This window comes from Macrotis lagotis, chromosome 7 (genome assembly GCF_037893015.1).
Source record: "Macrotis lagotis isolate mMagLag1 chromosome 7, bilby.v1.9.chrom.fasta, whole genome shotgun sequence".
NCBI lineage: Eukaryota > Metazoa > Chordata > Mammalia > Peramelemorphia > Peramelidae > Macrotis > Macrotis lagotis.
Window position 1 is genome coordinate 165,372,723 of NC_133664.1, and position 7,505 is coordinate 165,380,227.

Sequence of the window (7,505 nt, forward strand, 5' to 3'; positions counted from 1 at the left end):
GATGATTGTATATATCACACCTGAAATGAACTTAATAAAATGAAAGATTCATGATAACCACTTTAACTGTTAGTCCTTTCTACCTAAATCAAGTTGTAGTTCATTTCTCAGGTTTGTGTGCATGTTTGTTTTTTTAAGAAAGATTTTATTTATTTTGAGTTTTGTAATTTTTCCTGCATTCTTGCTTCCCTCCTCCCATCCCCCACAGAAGGCATTCTATTAGTCTTTGCATTGTTTCCAAGATATACATTGATTTCCATTGAATGTGATGACAGAGAAATCATATCTGCATGTTTGCTTTTACTACCAGCTGTTATTACTGTACCACCTTTGCAAGTATCCCTTTTTAAAATTAATTCTCAAGTTGACTAAATGATTCTCAAGAAAAATGTGCATCAATCCTTCAGGACTATCCATGAATTCTGGGAGGATAAGTGTCAGCCAACCTTCAGGAACCAATCTTTAGATAGATAGATAGATAGATAGATAGATAGATAGATAGATAGATAGAAAGATATAGATATAGATATACATATATATGTATATAGATAGATAGATACATAGAAAGATATATAGATATATGTATACATATATGTAATAACAAAAAAATCTCTTGAATCAGAATGCACTTTAGTTATTGTCTCACCATAATATTAACCAATTACTTTCATATCTCTTCTTTAATTATTGTAAAAATTATGGAAAGACAAAAGAAATATTTAGCTATCAATGACAGGTCCTCAAAGTATACAATCTGTGAAAGAGAATAATTTTTTTTTGAAAAATTACTGTTTTACAGCAAGAAAACCAAAATTAGTATTTTGAACTGAGAAGCAGCCCATCCATCTCAAAAGTGATAAAAGGGAAAAGAAAAGAAAGCAAAAATGGTCAGATTCTAGAGAAGCATGGAATGACTTAGGAGATCTCATGCTGAGTGAAGGGAGTAGAAGAAGGCAACAATGTATACAACAACAACAACAACACTGTGAGATGAACAAACGATGGGAGCAGCTCCTCCCAGCAGTTCAGAGAGGTAGGACAACTGTAGTAGACCAGTTATGGACTATGTTATCTCCATCCAGAGGAAGAAGAAAAAAAATAAAATAAAACACACACACACACACATACACACACACACACACACACACAAACACACACTTTCCCTTAATCCTAATTCTTCAAACTGAAAATAACTGATACTAATCTGTAAACATGGTTTATTTTGCAAGGCAATGGGGTTAAGTGACTTGCCCAAGGCTACACAGCTTTGATTATTTATATATAATTCTAATAAAAGGAATCTTAGAAGATATCCATTTCAATATTTTTGCAATACTTCCTATAAAGTATTGAGAAAAAAAGCACATATCCTCCCAAATGGCAAATATTCCTCCTGTGCCAGCCCTGACTCATATCATTACTTCATGTTCTGCTTTCTAAACTAGAACCAAAAGCATTTGCATGTCTCAGACCATTCTTCACTGAGAGATTGCCATGCTTTCTCTTATTTGGGAACATCCATTAGAAGATCCAGTAACAGAAGCCAAGAAGGTGTCATGAAGGCAGGAATTCCTGGAAACTCATCCCCCCCAGAAAACTTCAAAAGCCATCCAATTATGACTCTAGCCAAAATTTAGAGGACCAGAACTCACGGAAAGACTGAGTGATACAATTTCCCAGTCTAAGAAAACTTAAAAGTTCCTCTGGAAAGGTCTATTTCACCAGGACCAGGGTTTGGAAGAAACCCATGCAAGCTGAGCAGCAGCCACAGCCCCAGCACAATTCAGCCTTCCAGATGCCCTGCGGGCATCTAGGTCCCTGACAGAGGGGGCTGTTTCCAGACCTCTTGGCCCAGGATCACCAGGAACAGAATCACCAGGAACAGCTTTAAGGGGTGGTAAGAGAAATATGTCACACCAGAGTCAAGTGTGGAGTGAGCTCTGGCTTCAGAGCAGCCCTGTGGTGAGAACCTCTGCAGTGGGAATGGGGAAGCCAGCCTGCACCTAAAAAGTGCAGTTCACCAATGGTAAGGGGGTGTGAGGGAAGACTGCAGAGGTCCCTCTGCTCTGCCTGAGGCAGGACTCAGCTGTTTAACCACACCCAACTTCAGGCTGCATTTTGGGCTCCCATATCACCATAGTGGAACAAGAACTCTCCTCAAAGTTCCAGGACAGAGGGGAGGGCCTGTGATCATCCACAGTCCAAAGCACAGACAAAAGAGCAAGCAATATCTCATGAGATCTTAGAGGAATTAAGGTACCTGTGGGTTGTCCCAACCCCCCCCGCCACCAAGCATTGGAAGTGTGGTAAATCAGTCATAGGCTGAGGAAATGAGCAAACAAAAGAAAAAGGAGAATCTGACCGTAGAAAATTACTTTGATCCCATGGAAGATTCAGAAGATGACAAAAAATGAACCTTCTGTACCCTAAACTTCCAAGAGAAATACAAAATGGACTCAGGCTATGGATGAGCTCAGAAAAGACTTTGAAAAGCAATTAAGGGAGGTAGAGGAAAAATTGGGAGGAAAAATGAGAACAATGCAAATAAATCATGAAAATCAAATCGGCATCTTGGTGAAAAAAATACAAAAAATACTGAAGAAAATAAGACATAAAAAACCAGTTTAGGCCAAATGGAAAAAGCAACACAAAAGATAAATGAGGAGAAGAATGCCTTAAAAAGCAGAATTGACCAGCTGGAAAAGGAGATAAAAAAGCTCTCTGAATAAAACAACTCTTTCAAATGCAGGATGGAGCTAAAGGAAACTGATGACTTTACAAGAAATCAGGAAGAAATAAAAACTATTCCCCCAAAACCCCCCAAATTAGAAGAAAATGTAAAATATCTCATTATAAAAACAACCATCCTTGAAAACAGATCCCAGAGAGATAACTTAAAAATTATTGGGATACTTGAAAGTCATGACCAGGAAAAGAGCCCAGATTTCAGAAACAATACATCAAAATTGCCCTGAGATCCTAGAAGCAGAAGTTAAAACAGAAATTGAGGGAATTCATCAATCACCTCCTGAAAGAGATCCCATAAGAAAACTTCCAGGAATATTATAGCCAAACTCCAAAACTTGCAAGTTAAAGAAAAAATACTAAAACCTGCCAGAAGCAAACAATTGAACTACCATGGCTGTATAGTCAGTATTACACAGGATCTGGCAGCATCTACATTAAGAGTTGATAGGGCTTGGAATATGATATTCCAGAAGGCAAAATATCTTGGTTTACAACCGACAATCAACTACCCAGCACAACTGAACATCCTCTTTCAGGGGAAAAGATGGACTTTCATTGAAACAGAAATTTAAAACTTTCCTATTGAAACAACCAGAGTTGAACAGAAAGTTTGATCTCCAAGCACAGGACTCTGGTGAACCATAGATGGGGTGGAAGAGAAGGACTAACTATGAAGAACTTAATGACGTTGAACTTTTAGTATTCCTGCGTGGGAAGAAGAGCCTGATAACTCATATGTTCTTTCTCATTTATAAGAGCAGTTAGAAGGAATATATATATATATATATATATATATATATATATATATAGAGAGAGAGAGAGAGAGAGAGAGAGAGAGAGAGAGAGAGAGGGAAAGGAGAGGAAGAAGGGGCTAAGATATTTGACATAAGAGTGAAGAGATAGCTTTTTCAGTGGAGTGGAATCAGGGAAGGCAAGGGGGAATGAGTGAGCCTTCATTCTCATCAGAAATGACTCAGGGAGGAAATAACATACACTTAACATACACTCTATGTTACCATAGAGAAAAATGAGAAGAAAGGGATAGGGTAAGGGGGAAGGAGAGGGGAGGGAAGGGGGGATTAGGTGATAGAAAAGAGATAAGATTGTGGGAGAGAGTACTAAGATACAACACTCTTTTGAACAGGGAAAGAGTGAAGAGAGAAAGAATAGAATAAATGAGAGTGGGAAAGAATAGAGTGGAGGGAAATACAACTAGTAATACCAACAGGGAAATATATTGAAGAACTTCTTTGGTGGACCCATGATAAAGACGACAACTTATCCCAATCAGAGCCATTGGAATCTAAACACATAGTGAAGTACATTTTTTTTCTCCCTCACTATTGTTGAAGTTTCTCATCTTTTTGGTGAGGAAGGGGTTTATGTTTGCTCTCACAACAAGATTATTGTAATAATATAAAATAAATAAACCAAAGTAAAATTTAAAAATTTTTTAAAAGATCCAATACCCACCTCTCCCTTACTTACTTATTTTCCTAGGTTTCCCATAAACATTCCTCAGACACCAATGACTTTTCTCATTGTTTTTCATTCTGGCAGTGGAACAACTTAATGCCTGGATATACTTCAGGACTAGTCTTCTGAGAATTAAATTATGACAGCCATCATCATTTATTAATCTATATGATAATATAAAAGTCTGGAATTGTGGCAAATTTGCATGATAAAGTGAACTTCAATACAAGAGGCAAACTTTTAATTAAGGAGTCTTTCAAAAGAAGCAAAAAAAGCTATAAAGTTTGGGGTTACTACTAAGCTAGAAAAGGAATGGCCTATGTTATTCTCAACATTGTCCTCTTCTTTTTCAACCTTTTCTGCTACCATACAGGACTGGCAATGTCAAATAAAAATAATGACTGGAAAAGTCATTTGAATCCTACACCATACATTTTCTAAACTGTTTTCCCTTGGCTAAATTGCTTCACTTTCTGTCCATCAGTTCCCTTTTCTAAAATCATAGAGGGGTAATCTCTCCCTTAAGAACAGAACAGTCCTATGACTGAAATTCTAGAGAATAAAGGAGAAGCAATCCCCACAGAACAACAGAAAGTGGATTGTATTTGGAGTCAATGAATTTATTCAAAGACTTCCTTTGATGCCACCTGAATATTAGGCAAAGTCAATTCACAGTTCAGTAGGAACTGTAGAATGAGTGTGGTGGACTAGATGACCCCAAGGTTGTTTCTAACTCTAAGATCAACTTAGATTTTATATTTACATGAACAGAAGATGGAACTAACAGTATACATGATATATACAAAACAGTATACAATGATACATATAAAAGTGCTATGAAAATGGTGCCAGGACTATTAAAGTTCAGAACAAGTCAAATGAAAATTAAAATACAACAAAACTTTTTCTAAACAGAGAGGAAATGGAATGTGTGGGGGTAGGGGTTAAGGAATGAAAAAAATCAATAAAAATTTTAAAATGGTTTTGTAACTATATTGGAGCAGAGAGGACAATCAAAGAAGGGGTGAGACCACTGCCAACAGTACATGAGATTGTATCTGGCACATTGTAGAAAACTAATAAATGACTGGTGAATGACTGATGATAAGTTAGATCCACTTGACTTTTTTTTTTTTTTTGCTTTTTTTTTCTCTGCTAAGGAGAATAATCACCAGAATGGAAAGCTTAGTATAAGTGTGACTAATGTGTAGTTGATACCCAAGATAAGAAAGATAATAATATAAAAATACAGAGCTGCTATTGATGAAATAAAATCACTGGATCTTAAATTATATTCTAAATGAGTTGCTATTGTGCCTGTGATTATTGAGTTGTGGAGAACAGGGAAGGTGTCATAAGACTGAACATGAGATAATGTCCCAATTATTTTTTTTGGTGAAAGAGATTGGAATCTCCTCTCTTACATCAGTGGTCCTGCAATACTTCTAAAATATCACAATAAAGAGATTTGTAGAAAACACCTAAAAGAGGAATCAATAAACCCAAAGTGCCATTATGTCTTCATCCAAAAGCAGTCATGCTACACAAATTAAGATTTGTTTAGTTTTAAGATAATTAACATCATATACATGAGGACTCCTCATTGTATAAAATTCCTGGACTTAGGTAGCTTAAGAATAATTTAACAATGATTGAAAGTTATTAGGGTACATGCCCACACAGGGAGAACAAACCTATGAAAAGGCAAGCCCTGGACTGCATAGGCAATATCTTTGCCATCAACAAGCAAGGGATCAGACCCCAAACCCAGCAAAAAAACAAACAAAAAAAAAAACAACTTGGATCTAAAAGAGTGCTCACTATAGAAAACTACTTCACAGATAAAGATGACAGCAGTGCCATGTCTGAGGAAAACTGTGAAACATCACTCACAGAAGAAATATCAAAATAGTCTATAAATTGGACTCAAATACAAAAACTCACCAAAGAGCTTAAAAAAAGAATGTAAAAATCAAAGAAGAGATGAAGAAAAAAATGGAAAAAGCAATGAAAGTCATTCAGGAAAATTGTGAATCGTTGACCAGAGAATTCAACACCTTTAAAAAAGGAAACACAAAAGGTAATTGAAGAAAATAAAATCCTAAAAATTAGAATTGAACAGTTAGAAACCAATGAATCTACATGACCACAAGTTTTCATCAAATAAAATAAAAAGGCTTAAAAAATTGAAGAAAATGTAAATACCTTCTAGGGAAAATGAATGACCTGGTAAACAGATCCAGGAAAGATGATCTATGAATCATTGGACTACTGGAAAGACTGAACCAACAGAAGACCTTGGAAAACATCGTGCAGGAAATTATGAGGTTAAACTGCCCCAATCTACTAGAACAAGATAACAATATAACAATTGAAAGAATCTACAGAAACTTTACAGAACAAGACCCCAGGATAAAAACTGTAATAGCCAAATTCTAGAAGCCTCAAATAAAAGAACGAATATTACAAACAGCAAAAATGAAGCAATTCAAGTACAAAGGGAACATAATCAGACTAACACAGATCCTATCAGCCTCAACATTGAAGAAATGGAAGAAATGGAATAACATTTCAAAGAGCTAAGGACCTGGGTTTACAACCCAGAATGAAAAATTCAGCATATATTGTCAGGGAAGAAGATGAATGATCACTGATATACAGAACTTCCAGAATTTTCTGACACAAAGAGCAGAACTGAAAAAGAGAATTCAATTGCCACATACACAACTGAAGAGTTACATTTAAAAATGTAAATGAAAAAGGGGACTGAAAAAACAAAACTGTTTTAAATAAATGTTGGTTCCAAGGGAAGATATAACAATTTTAACTCATTAGAACTTTAATTCTCTAATGATAGAGGGTAGAATATAATTGAAGAAAATGAACCTAAGGGATATAGATTTAATTGGGTCTTTTGCCTCAATTGAAGAGGTCCAAGATCTCTTCACTATGTTTGAGAAAAAAATCTCTGAAAAAAGCAGGAGTGTCAACTTTAATTTAAGTATCTCATTACACTCTGACTGGCTTTAATCACAATGTACTGAGCACCTTGTCTAATGAGGGCATCATAAACTCAGAGGACCTGAGACAATGTCTCTATGACCTATAATCATTTGTAAAGTTCTCAGTGAGACCTCCAGAGCTACCCAGGACTTAGAGATATCTTCAAGATACTTTCAGTTAATTGAATTAGGATGCTTCACTTAATAAGGGGAGGGGTCGAGGGTTTAAGTGGGAGAGACAAAGGGCCTTGTTTCACTTAATTAGGTATTAACGAAATG